Raw genomic sequence first — 15134 nt, 5'->3', positions numbered from 1 at the left:
GTCTGCTTGTCATGTGGGTTGTTCCCAGGCCAGCGGGGATCGAACCGGCACTGCAGAAGCTGCGGACAGCTTCACAGCACTGCGTCCAACCGCCTGCGCCACCAGGGAGGTCCTAAAATATCCTTGTTTAGAAATTAACATTTGCACAACTCACACTTTGTATAATATTAATTTACCTGACATTTGTTGACTTTCTCTTGAAAATCCCTCACTTCTTTATCCTTTTATTTTGCAAACACAGGAGTCCAAAATACAATATATTTATGAATGGTCCCATACAGTTTTCTTTTTTCTTTAAGTGATGTTTATTACTTTAAATGACTTTTAAAGTGACTAATTTTATTGATACTAAAAGGTATATACTTTAATGATTATGTGCTACATATTCATGAGTTCTTGTGTTTCTTGTGCTTTATGAATAGCAATGAAGGTGCTAAAGTGACTAACAAAAAATTCACAAGATATAACTCAGGTTATATCAGGAATGCCTATTCCTTCTAATATTAACTTTCTGCTTTTATCATTGATTATCTTGACTGCTAAATCTTTTGGTTATTTTTCACTTTTAAATATAGTTGAGAGATAACATAAGAGAGAAGCAATAATACCCTTGAGAATCTCAGATGTTTGAAGCAATATTACCTTTAGATAATGGAATGGTGTGCTAATACGTTCTGTCAGGAAAGCTGACTGAATTTGACTGTTATCTTATTTAAAATATTCAGAAATAATTTGTTTTATGAAATACAATGCATTTTAGATTCCAGAGAATCTATTTTGATGTAAACTTTTATTAAAGTAACATTTGGAATGTAATTATGGGTACTTCTTTAAAGGAATTATTTATTATGTGAAATTAGTTCTAAAGTTTTTCTAAAGAATGTTTTATTAATACCCATGTCAGTGTCTTCCTTTCCAATTTCATGAATATACATAATTCCCCTTTAAAAAAAGATTATAAACAAAAACCATTTCTTTAAAGAGGTACCCATAATTCCATACCCATAATTACATTATATGTAATGAGTATAGATAGAAAGTTACAAGTACTTATGATATGTATATATATCTATATATACTTATAGATATGTATATAAATAAAAATAAAGATATAAATAATGATATGCATGAGAACATATTTTGTTAATTTACAGTTCTGTAATAATACAAATTCTGATTTTATGCCGGATAACTTGTAATGAAATCACTAAGGTAAGCTGGCTGCAAAATGTATTCCTGGGTATGTAGAAGCATTGCCACAAATATTTTATGAGTTAATTCAATGAAATATTGAAGAAAAATTGATTCCGATTTCAGATAGGATATCTTAGATAATTCTTCCTGGATAATAATCAGATAGCATAGTCAATTGACTAAGAAGAGCCATTTTCAGGTTTTCACCTTAAAAAATTGTCACCAATGTGGCCTCCCTGGTGGCACAGGGGTTAAGTCTCAGCGCTATCACTGCGACAGCCTAAGTTTTATCCCCGGCCAGGGAGATAACCTATATGATGCAGCCGACCTCTCCTGTCTTGTCCACTGCCCCCCCTCAGCAGTGTATTTCAGTAGATCCTCCCTTTCTGCTCCCCGTTCTGTCTCTGGCGAATCCTCTCACCCCTCACACTTCTGGCCTAGACCCAGTGCTTGTATGCATAAATAAATAAAGTAAATCTTTAAAAATACAGTGTCACCAGTGTAAGACAAATGCTTATATTTCTCTTTTATACATAATACTGCTGGTTTAGGGCTAGGAAAGCTATAAATAGGATTATACCGGTAGAACTCATTTGAAAATATTACCATTTATTAAGAAGGAAAAGACAGTTTTATTGTCCTTTTAAAAATTTATTAAAATAATTCATCAAAAGACCATTCTGACCAGTTATACTGAAAACAAATAACTTATACAGCCTAACCTGCAATGAATTTATATCTGGATACTACACTTGATCTTAGCCAAAAGGCCAAGAAGTGATACAATGAATTTATATCTGGGACAAAGTTTAGGAAATAAATTAATCAGAACTACAAAATATCCTTTTTTATAATCTTAAATATCTACATATGTAATACAATAGAGTTACATAGCAACTTCATACAGAATATTGGCATGAGAAACTCAGACACATATAGTCTGGACAGACTACCTAGTAAGCAAAATGTTATATAATTTAGGGAGGATAAAGGTTTGTCTTTGAAAAATAGAATGGAGTACAATAATATTTAAATCAGTAATAAGCATACTTTGGAAATTTAGCGGGTAAATAAATCACAAAGACCAAGGAAAGTATTAGAAATATCCTTGCACTTTCCTGGAAATTACTTAATTAGCCATAATATATAAGGAGTATACATAGGAAGAATAATTCTACCATAGTTTCAGAGTTGTTAGACAAATTAAGCTCCAGGGCCTTCCCTGTGGTGCAGCGGGTTGAGTGCAGTGCTGTGAGACTGCCTTCAGCCTCTGCAGTGCCGGTTCGATTCCTGGCCAGCCAGGGAGAATCCCACATGGCGAGGCAGACCCCTCCTGTCTCGCCCACTGCTCCCCTCAGAAGTGCTTTCAGTCTGTCTGCCTGTTCTGCAACCCGCTCTGCCTCTGGTGAATCCTCTCACCCTCTTGCACCTCTGGCCTGTACCCCAACTATCGTATAAATAAAAAATAAATATTTAAAAAAAGAAAGAAAGAAAAATTAAGCTCCTTTCCTAAGGAGCTTATACTCTTTCACCCACATGGAGGGGGTGAAGAAATGAGAAATCTTCTATAAAATTTTGTATGATCCCACTCAAATGGCCTTTCCTATATTTTCCTTCCCATTTTGCCTCTTGTAGTGCTAAGTTTCTAATTGATTGAACTAATCTGATTCATTAAGGTAACTGAAGAATGCCATGTGCTATGGATGTGAAGAATTTGACATTTTATTTCCAGGAATATAGTAGATAAATTTGAAACTAGAGCTGCTGTTGCCACTTTTTCCCCAGAAGGAAAACATGGACACAACCATGAGAATTTCAGATAAAGACAGAACTCATAAATGACATCTAAATACCACTGGAATTTTCAGTGATGTAGTGGTATTCATTTTCTATTGCTGTATAACATATTACCACAAACATAAACATAAACAATATACATTTATTAACTAACAGATCTGTATTTCTGAAGGTTATCACAGATATTGTGCTTAGGATATAACAAGATTGAAATCAATGTTTTAACCAAACTAAGTCATTACCCCCAAATCAGGAAAATTCCATTTCATAAACAACAAGCTCATTCTTGATATTGGCAAGATTCAGTAGTCTGTAGTTATAAGTCTAATATTCCTGTTTCCCTGATGACTGTTCCCCAAGAATTCTCTCAGCTCTTAGAGGCTGCCTAAATCCTTTACCATATGCCTCCCAGACTACAGCAGGGAATGTGCCTCAAATCCTTCTTGTGTTTCAAATATCTGATTTACTTAACCAACCAGAAAAAAAAATCTCTTATTAAAAGGTCCATAACCACCACCAAATACTCTCCTTGTCTTATGTCAGCTGATTTAAGACCTAAGGGATATCTGCAAAATCTCTTTTTGGCAATACCTAGAATACCTGTGACATAGTATATGCCAGAGCCCAGAAATCCTAGGATATCTACATAGAACTCTGCTAACAAAATAGCCAATAAAACTGCTTTAGTCACATTCAATTTGATAGTGTACCGATTCATTCTGAAATGGAATACATCCCCAGTACACAGATCTTAAGAGTGAGAAAAAGCAGTGGTCAGTCTATCTACATATTTTCCTTCTATAGTTGAAGATTAAAGAGTTCTAGGAGGTAAATATGGTTGTCAATACCTAGGTAAATATGGTTGTCAATACGTTTTGCAAACAAATAATAACAACCAAGTTTTTGCCAGTTTTATCTTACCTGGTTCTATCTACTGAAGGAAATTTTATTCCTATGATTAAGTAGGCTTATGAAAGATGATTTGTAGAAACTAAAAACTAATCATTCTTCTATATATTTTACATTATTTTCTTGGATCAAGACAAACCACCACAGAACTACAAATATGGATTACCGTACTTTAGAAACACAGGTCACTGTCCTGGCGTTATGTTATAGTACTAGGCCTTTTTTTAATCACATAAATTTTTCAGTACAAAAAACCCTATTACCATATCATCTGTCATTACCTGTACAAAGTTCTCCATGAGCCATTTATTTGAAAACTAAATAACAGGAATAGATAATACCTTTGAAATTATAACAATGAATATAATGAAAGAGGTCAGGTCTCTTTTCTTTCTTGCCAGAAAGTGAACAGCCAAATTCTAATATAAACTCTCATGAATAGATATCACCCTGAAATGGCAAGTCTGTATTTTTCTTACTGTCCTTATTTTCTGCTCTACTAATATTCCTTATTTTTGATGCTCTATCCATATCTCAAATCTTGTAGCACATGAGGCTAAATTTATATAAATGAATAAACAGATTACTTATATTAAGCATATATAACTTTCAACCTATCACATAAATGCCTGCATTTTGTATGGAGAACATTTTGAGCTGAGAAGTTAGGACTAAGGAGTAATTCTTTCTTACTATAATGAGAAAAATATTCAAAAATAACTGATTCAAATAATGTATTTCCTTATTTAAAAAAATATCATTCCTATGCATAACAAAATGAAAAACCCTATTGGAATGAAAAATCAACCATGGAAAAATTCTTTTTCACTTTAGTATTTCCAAGATGCCTCCTTTAAAGTTCAAATCCTGAACCTTTTAAATTCATAGTCTTAAATACAATAAAACAGCATACAATGTTATTAATTCAAGCAAACCTGAAAAGGTCATTGTAAAAAAGGATTCATATATGAGGAAAGTAAAACCCTGTTTCTCCTGAGCAATACAGAAATATTTGAAGAACAATTTCACAAACATCCTTTTAGAATTTGACTTACAAAGTTTGTAAACATATTTTATCGTTTATGAACTGGCTTTCACTTATAATTACATGTTATAAACACAATGACCATTAAAGAATTATTTCCAAGGTTAGGAGAGGTAGTTAGGAGGATTGATTCTCAGATCATATTTATAGATTTAAATTTTTCATGCACATTTTGCATGAAATTTTGATTTAAAACATGAAATAGGTGATGCATTATTATTATCACTTAGTTCTCCAAAGGTCCAAGCATATAAACTGAAAGAAACAAACATTTAGAAATAAAATGTGTGTGACTGGCAATTAAATAATATTCTGTTTGGTTTAGGAGAGTTTTTCAATTGAAAATGCCTTTATTTTTCAAAATGAGCCAAATATCCATTTTGTCTCTTCTATTTAATATATACATAGTTTCCCACAGATAGAGAAGAGGGCATGGAAAGATACGTAGAAGTCACAGGAAATATGATGCAAACAATACAAAATTTATATATTCTCTCTATACTCCTTCAAATAACAGTTGTTGGTAAGATGCTTATAGCTCCTTATATTATGAATATTTCTATGTTTTTAGAATTTTTTATTAATAACAAAAGCAAATGATACAATGGAATAAAGTTATGTGTATTACAGATATACGTTTCTTACAGAATCTCATTCCTCTATATATGTTTGCTTTACATATAAAGAAATGCATATTTAATAAATGTATGTTTGTTTCCCCCTATGATTTGCAAATATTTCCGCTCATTGAACAGAATGTCTACTCATTTTCATGATAATATACTTCATTTTGACGTGGTCCAGGTTTGTTTGTTTGTTTTTTTGGCTGTTGTTTGTGCAACAGCACAAACACCTTGTGCAATAGCTAAGAAACCATTGCAGAACTCAAAGAGAATGAAAAATTACTTTTCTGATTTTTGTTTTGTTTTGTAGTATCCACTCTTAAATTCAGACCTCTAATACAATTTTAGTTAAATATTGATATGGTATGAGACTGTAATCACTTCTTTGTTGGGCATGTGAATATTCCGTTTTCCCAGCTTCATTTGTTGAAAAGACTATTCTTTTCTTATAGAATTATTTTAGCATCCTGCCAATTGACCATATATGTGAAGATTTATAACAAAAATTTTATTGCTATTTTATGTGTTTACATTAACTGGCCTTTCATTGGTAGCTATTATTTTTAGATAAAAACACTTCATGAACCAAATTTTACAATATAAAAATTTATTTATTTAACAAGTAGGGAGGAATTATAAAAGTAGAAGTAGGAGTTAAAAAGAAGTAAGAAGATTATTTAATAGAACACCAAATTAGTTAATTTATGACATGAATTCTAGATCTGCTTTTGTCGAAAGCTATATGCAAAAATTTACAGGAAAATTCACTTTCTGAAGAATAAGAACAAATGGCTTTTCAAGCTGGATCACATACCAAGCTTATCCATCTTTGTGACAATTTAATGGATCCACAACTGGAATTTTATTTATTTTTTTTGAAGATTTATTTATTTATTTATACATACAAGCATTGGGTACAGTCAGAAGCGCGGGAGGGCGAGAGAATTCAGCAGAGCCAGAGCGGGGAGCAGAGCAGGCAGAAGGACCGAAGTACACTGCTGAGGGGAGCAGCAGGCGGCAGGAGAGGTCTGCGCGCCACATGGGACCCTCCTCCGGTGGCCGGGGAGTGGCCGGGGAGCAGCCGGGGAGCGAACCGGCGCCACAAAGGCCACGGGCAGCCTCACAACCCAGTGCCCAACCGCTGCGCCACCGGGGAGGCCCTCCACAACTGGAATTTTAAAAGGAATTCACCTTTCAAGGAAGTTTTGTTGATGTAGTGTGTGTGTGTGGTTTGTGTGTGTGTGTGTGTGTGTGTGAGAGAGAGAGAGAGAGAGAGAGAGAGAGAAAGGATGTAATAAAACTCTGTAACAATCAATTACTGTCTTAGTTTGTTCAGTCTGCTATAGCAAAATATCATACATGGTCTAACATAAATAACAGAAATGTATTTCTTTTAGTACTAGAAATGAAAAGGTATAAGATCAAGACACCAGTGTATTCATTATCTAGCAAGAGCCTGCTTTCTGATTGATATTGATACACAGTATGTATCAATTTCACTGTGTCTTCACAGGGTAGAAGGAACAAATGCATTCCATGGGCTTCCTTTTTAGGGACTAATCTCATTCATGAGGGCACCACCTCAAAGGACTAATCACCTCCTAAAAGCCCCACCCCTTCTTTTGAATACCATCACATTAGCAATTAGATTTCAAAATAAAATTTGGGAGACACAACACCTAGTCCATAGGATATATGTATATTCAAATATGTCACAGAAAAAAAAATATGTTCTTCAGAAAATAATTACCATAAAATGAATGGGTGTGATGTTATCCTGTGAATCCGCTGGAAATGAATTGATTTTCTCCCTAGATTCTCATATTTGATCTACTTCTTATCACATTTTGTGTATATGTGTGTGTTTACATGTATTTATTTTTCACACTGTCTCATTTAGTCCCTTACATGGTTATTTTTGTAGTATAAACAAGCCTATTACTATAAATTTAAAATTAGTAATTCAAAATTATAAATACTAACTAAAACATTAAGAGCATTTCACTTATAATAATGATTCCTCTTTTGCTTCAAGTGACTATTCTTCATTCAATTATAGTGGAATCTTCTTGTCACATTAATATACTGTGGAATACTCTGATTAAAATCTTTTTTATGGGCCTCCCTGGTGGCACAGGCAGTTGAGCACAGCACTGTGAAGCTGTCCGCAGCCTCTTCAATGCCAGTTCGATCCCCACCGGGGGCAGAGATACCTACATGGTGGGGTCGACCTCTCCTGTCTTGCCTGCTGCTCCCCTCAGCAGTGTATTTCGGTCAGTCTGCCTGTTCTGTTCCCTGCTCTGTCTTGGGTGAATCTTCTCACCTCCCGCACATCTGGCTTGTACCCCAGTTATTGTGTAAAAATAAATAAATCTTAAAAAATAATAAAATATTTTTTATGTCTATATTGAAATTATAGAAAACAGGAAACCATTTAAGGCAATTATTTATTTCTGCAATTGTTCTTCCAAGGTACCATTTTCGTGGTAAAGGGAAAGCACTAGAATACTTTGCTGCATCACAAACATACACACAAAAGGAAAGGTTTGTAAAAAGCAGAATTTTAGTGAGCCAATGACATTCAGCCTGACACTCCATTTCATCAGAATAAGCATTATCCAAATCTCATAGCCCATGTCCTCTGATATTCTGAACCTATAAATAAATAAAGAAGACTCTCCTTTTCGAGAATTTCTAATTTAAAGCATTTAGTGTTCAATGCAGTATATAGCATACACAGACTTAAAAAATTCTCCTCTCCTAGCAGGCAGGAGATAACATCTCTCCAGGATTTCAGAATATTATTTTAGTTATTACAGCATGAAGCAAATGAAAAATTAAAACTTCCAGAGTGGAGTATAATTTAAAAATGTCTATATGATCAAATATAATTAGACCTTTTAGTGGGATATTCAGGCCTCTGTCTACTTTCTGTGCTGAGCACTATACTCATACTGAGGTTATAAACTCTATAGCATAATCTTAAGTAACTAAAATCTCAATTCACACACACCAAATTTTCAGATCTTGTTCATATGGACAATGCTGATTTCTAAGAATACTGAAGCTTCATCAACAAAAATTTCACTAATAAGTCTTTCACAAGCCTCTGTGATCTGAAACTCCATTCTCCCCCAAAGTCATTGCATTTGTTGAAACCTTTGTTAAAAACGTACTCCCTGATCATCATCTCAACTCCTACCTCTTAAAGGAAACTATCAGGGGCCTCCCTGGTGACTCAAGGGGTTAAGATGCAACCTATGAAGCTATTCTCAGTCACTGCAGCACAAGTTCAATCCCCAGCCAGCCAGGGAGCTACACATGGCACACCATACCTCTCCTGCCTCGCCTGCTGCTCCCCTCAGCAGTGTATTTCCATGGATCTGCCTGTTCTGCTCCCCACTCTTGTCTCTGGGAAATCCTCTCACCCCTAATATCTCTAGCCTGTATCCCAGTTCTTGTATGAATAAATAAATAAATCTTTAAAAATAAATAAAGGAAAATATCACCATAATATAACTCTAGTCAATTATAGCCTTTCCCAGTCACTATCACATTACTATTTTATTTTTGTTGCTACGCTTATTTAAAATTTGTGTTACACATTTGCTAATTTACAGGCTATTGTCTCTTTCCATCACTAGAATGCAAGTAGGGTTTAGTTACATGCTTTGTTTTGTCAATCTATGCAATTTCAGAGTTTAGAACATACCTGAAACATAAGTAGACATTCAATATTTTTTAATGAATGAAATGTCACGTACTCAGCATATTTTTAGTGTGATGAGTAACCCTGCTTGACAATAGTTTGGTTTCTTTCTCTTTTCTGCCCCATGGAGACCAATGACTGATTTTAAATGGTTAGCCTTGAAAGCATATTTTGATGACAGTTATTGATATTTAAATAGATTGAATCTAAGGTTACAATGACTAGATGCCAACATATTCCAAGCAAAATATGAAGTTAAGTAAGTAGAATTGTAGTCAAGTTATTTTCAAAATAGTACCATTTTTAAAAATCAAACTTTTTTATTAATTTATTACTCAGTCTTATTGTTATTTACTAAAAGGCAAGAGTTTGTGGCAATAATGATATATCCTAGGAAATTTAAGCCAGTTGCAGACTAGATAACCCGGGGACATTTTCACAACAGAATGAGCAGATGCAGCACTAAATATAATTTTTGCCACTTATATTTTAGAAGAAATAAAAGAAACTTTCCAATTAACCAAACAAACACACAAGAAACAAACACAGAAAACACTGGAAGATAAGAGTGAGAATTGAAATAGACACTTCTAGCAATGTCTGAACAGGGGAAGAATTAAATTTGACAACCCAGATTCTGTGCCTTTAAAGGCAACTATTTCCCCAATGCTATTGATAGCAGAAGCAAATATAATCCTCTCAAAAGACAGACATCTTCAAATTAGGGTCTCAAATTTTCCACAGATTAACCACATATATGGTTTATATGGAAAGCTTATAAACACCAAAAATAAAGCTCAGTGGGTGATATTCAACAGAAACAAACAAAAAATTACCAGGAAGGAAATAATAAGTTAGAATTTACAGAATTTATAACTAGACATAATATAATACTATGTTTGATATATTTACAGCAATATCTTATGCATCACAAGAAGAAATAACAACACCTATTATACAAAATTACCAGGAAGTTCTAAAATAAATCAAATTACACCAGAGCAAAAATATAATTAGAAATGCATAACTCAATACTGGCTAAGATACAATTAAATACATCATAAAAGAAGCAGATGATAAAGCTAGAGAAGTTACCCATAATACATCAAAGAGAGTGAAAAGGATGAGAAATTTAAGGAATTTCAAAAATTTTCAAGTTAAAAAAAAAACTAATAGAGGGGTCACAGGGAAAAAATAATAAAAGAAGACAATATTTATTTTTTAAAGATCTATTTATTAATACAAGAGCTGAGGTACAGGCCAGAGATGCGAGGTGGGGAGGGGGGTTTTGAGGATTCATCAGAGAGAGACAGAGTGGGGAAGAAAACAGGCAGATTGACTGAAGTACACTGCTGAGGGGAGCAGAGGGTGAGTCAGGAGAGGTCTGCTGTGCCATGTGGGTTGCTCCCTGGAAGGCTGGGAATTGAATTCACACCGCAGAGCTGTGGATTGCTTCATAGTGTGGTGCTTAACCCCTTGCACCACCAGGGAGGCCCAAGAAGACAATATTTAAAGAATAATCCAGCTTTGAATTTTGTGTAACTGAGGAAAATCAATGAATCATGTAGATCCAACGAGATCTAAATATGATAAAAACAAATGAAAGTCTAGAAGACAAAATTAAAACTAGAGAGTCTCAAAAAATAAGGATAGATCTAAACCATCAGAGAGAAATGACAGATCTATAGTAGTTCAATTGTTAAACAGCAGACTTTGCATTGGCAATTATGAAAGCCAGAAAACAGTAGAATAATATTTTCAAAATTCTGGAGGGAAATAACTTTCTAGAATCATAAAGCCAGTAAAAGTTCAAGAATAAGGGAAAAGTTAAAAATTGTCAGATAATGCATATAAGAGTTTACCACCAAAATGTGATTATAAATAGGTGTATGAGGTAAAATTCAATAGGCTGATGAAAAGAGTAAGAAACTGATTAAATAAAGAAACCTACCTGACATTGTTTATTCAGCATTCAACCCAACATCAATGATCTCTTTTCAGAATTACTTTATACAGTACATGAAATAATTTTAATTTAATTGTAATTGGTTTTATATTTATTGAGCAATCAGTTTGTAATATGACTATATAGAATTTATGTACTTTGAAAATGTATATGTAGTTTCAAGTTCATACATATTTAAATTATTTTTAATAAGAATACTGTAAATGAAATCTAGGGTTCTACAATGCCTTTTTTGTATTTAAAGGTGTCCTTGAAGTCATTTAAATATGATAAACACTGAATTAGATAATGCCTAAGATCTCTTGTAGCTCTAAAATTGTATCATTCTTTTCTGCATCAATCACATAATGTGTCACTTTATCAGCTTCAAGTTATTCTTGTATCATGCTAGCATTAAGCCTGTTTAGTGGGTGTGAAAAGAAGCATACCTCAACCTTTCAAGAATTTGAGTTAATATGACTTATTCAGAATTTCAAATTCATATCCATTAGCTCTTCTAGTAGATAGTACAATTTTGCAAACATAATTTTTTACTTTTTAACAGAATTCTATGAATAGGAAAATTTATGTGATTGTACCTGTTATGTTGTACAGAAGGGTAAAATGTCTATATAAGCGTTTGCTTGCCTACTTATCTTCCTAAGTATCACCTTCTAACATTTCTCTACAACCTACTAACTTCCCAAAGGAAATAATAAACTTTCAAGTAGTAACTGACTTTGCTATCAACTAGAAGCTTTATATTTTTATGTGTATTATTTTTACTGCAAAGTCCAAAAAGCAATTTTTTTTTTAAATTTTGTTCAATTATGCATTTAGGAGACAACTGACAAATGATTAATTCTTTCACATTTTAAAATATTTAATAATTTTTCATTTTATAAGAACTACTTGATTACAAGATTTGACTTGTTCTTTTTTCTGCCTAAAAGCAGCTACTTTTAGGAGAATTTAGCAAGACTTGACTAGAAAATAGAAATACCCCATATGCCTATTATTGATGAATGAATTAAATGTATCTAACAACAAGAAAAAAAATGAAATAATGATATATGCTACAACATGATAAAACTAGAAATCATTATGATAATGAATATAGTAAAAATTACCACATTGCATATTTTAATATATTCGATGACATGTGAATTATATTTCATTATATCAACAGTTTAAATATTATGAAATATATAGCAGTTTTATATTTAAATTGTTAGATCCAAGTGAATACGTATTTAAATTTTTCAGAAAAAACACAGAGTTACTGAACATCTGTAAGACATCTGGTGGGTACTGTGCAAACTATTAGCTCAAAGAAGTTCATCCTTTAAACATCACAGTGTATTGCATTCCATTCATTGACATCATATATTTACAAAGTTGAATTAAACTACTTAATAAATGTTTATATCCTAGCAAGGATATCAAATAGTAGTTATTTGGAAAAAATAAGTTAAAGTTAACTTTAAAGAAGAAAGTAAAATTCATTATTTCATTCTTAATAAATATATGACGTCAATGAAAGGAAATCAGTACACTGTGATGTTTATAGGATGAACATCTTTGAGTTAATAGTTTGCAGGGTACCCACCAGATGTCTCACAGATGATCAGTAACTGTGTTTTTTCCGAAAAATTTAAATACACTGTGATATTGCCCTGTGACCTTCCTATAAGTTTTACTGCACACCCACTGTTTGAAAACAGTAGCCTTAATAGATACACTTAGTAAGTGGCATAACATGGATTTACACGCCTAATTTTGTAAATACTACTTCTCCACTTAGCTCATGAAACTGAAGTGCTGAATGCCTTAATCAAATGAGTTAAACTCCAAAATAGATTGTAATATCATCAAAATTCAGAATATTATAATTTTTATCACATTCAAATTAAATTCAAAAGGCAAAATCAGGCTGGGTTGGCAAAAAAGAAGAAAATGTTAAATTTAGAAAGGAGAATCACTTCATAAAAACATTGAGTTCTGGTAAATAATTGGTAAATTATTAGCATAGCCTTTATAAGAACCATTTAGTTTATTACATAGTCTCCCTTAAGATACAAGTCTCATGGAAAACACAGTTGATTTTCATGAATGTCACAGATCATTTTGAACATTTACATAATTTTGAATTTGTAGGCAGGTATATCAAACTTGAATCATATTTTAATGATACAGAATTAAAGCCCAACATTTATTTCAGACACAACTTAGGAGAAAAATAGTGACATGTACAAGTGATTCTGTCATTTTGTTTTCTAGCATGGCATTAAGGAAATATGTATGGTGTTTTTTGGTTTTTGGGGTTTTGCATAGAAGAATTGGGGTGTAGACCAGAGGTTCAGAGGAGAGAGGATTTATCAGAGATAGAGTGGGGAGCAGAACAGGCAGATTTACTGAAATACACTGCTAAGGAGAGCATCGGGTAAGAAAGAAGATGTCTGCTGCACAGGCCATAGCAGTGACAGAGTTTAGACTTAAGCCCTAAACCACCAGGGAGGCCCCCTCAAGAAGCATATTTTTATAGAAGGCACCAGAGTCTATTGGCTAAGAATACTAGACTTTGTTTAGACAAAAAGGAGATCAAATCTCAACTGGTTCATTTACTAGTTGTTTCTTACTGTTTTTGAGCTTCAGGTTCATAATCTATAAAATCAGTATAATAGTATCATTCTCACACAATTCTTAAAAAAATTAAATAAGGAAAACCTAAAACAGTATATAGTTTCCAGAATAAACTAAAACCCCTTAAATTTTGGTAGTAATCATATTTGCTTTTTTTTTGAGAGAATCATTAATCCCTTAAAGTTAGTTTTAGTACCCAAATTCTAAATACATAATAATCTATTTATGAAAGAAAATTCACATATACAAAGTCAGTTTCATCACCCACACTAAAGAAAAGGGGACAGTGATTAACAATATAATATAAATCAGACACAAATACATAAACACAGAGGATCATTAGAGGCTAGGTTTATTATTTTAAAAATTATTTTCTTTTAAATTTAATGTTGACATTAGTAATTCTACTTTAAAAATCTATTCCATATCAAATATGGTAAAGTTGAGTGATCCTACTCTCTTTTTATTAGCAATTTAGGGAACATACAATATTAAATAAAGGATTCACAGGCATCATTCAAATCTTTGTCACTTTCATTTCACAAAAATGCCATTTCCATTAAAATGGTATTACATAAAAAGGGATTTTGCTGGGGGTATTTTTCAGCAGATTAGCTGTCCTAATTACATTTTGCTTGAGCTAATTTTAAAATTAGTTTCTATTCCCTAAGCACATATCAGCTGAGAAGGCAGACTAGCAACTTTCTGGGCAGTGGAAAGAAACTACCTGCAATTAAAGTGGAGCTTAATTTAATCCAAGCAATTAGCATATATAGACAGATAAATGTAACTAAATGGTACTCATAACCCTTTTACATTTCTGATGGAATTTTAGGCAGAAAAATCATGTAAATTAAGCATGTAAGCAGAGAATATCACAATTGATTTAAAAATCACACTGGAAAAGAAAATATCTTACATTATAGAATCATCTTACTTTAATTATAAATGAGATATTATGATTTTATTCACCATTTTATAGAAAATCAAGACAAACGATGAATTGATCTCTTTAAATAATTTAATGAAACCACATCTTGATATTTACCAGTCATTTTTGGAAGCACAATGCCTTAAAGTTCTGTCATGATTTCTAATAGTATATATTAAATATTTACAAGAATGTAAAGCAACCACATTTTGATTCAGTTATCTAAATGAATTCTTTGAAGGTGAAGGTTAGATTGAAGATCTTTTTCTATATAGGATCAAGGATCCATACTAATATTTTATGCATGAAAAAGGTACAGTAGTAGTTGATGACCAAGA

General features: G+C 32.7%; 1 protein-coding gene and 1 pseudogene across 2 annotated transcripts in view; both read right to left on the bottom strand.

Moving 5' to 3' along the window:
- NAALADL2 (N-acetylated alpha-linked acidic dipeptidase like 2) overlaps positions 1 to 15134 on the bottom strand; it is a 1155955-nt gene that overhangs the window by 949899 nt on the left and 190922 nt on the right. The gene's annotated exons all lie outside the window — the stretch shown is intronic.
- LOC119258389 (U2 spliceosomal RNA) lies at positions 1844 to 1976 on the bottom strand (annotated as a pseudogene).

This window comes from Talpa occidentalis, unplaced genomic scaffold (genome assembly GCF_014898055.3).
Source record: "Talpa occidentalis isolate TD23 unplaced genomic scaffold, MPIMG_talOcc4v2.1 talOcc4.4, whole genome shotgun sequence".
In the NCBI taxonomy this organism is placed as follows: domain Eukaryota; kingdom Metazoa; phylum Chordata; class Mammalia; order Eulipotyphla; family Talpidae; genus Talpa; species Talpa occidentalis.
The sequence above is the reverse complement of the archived record's forward strand: the minus strand, read 5'-3'. Positions and strand labels throughout refer to the sequence as shown.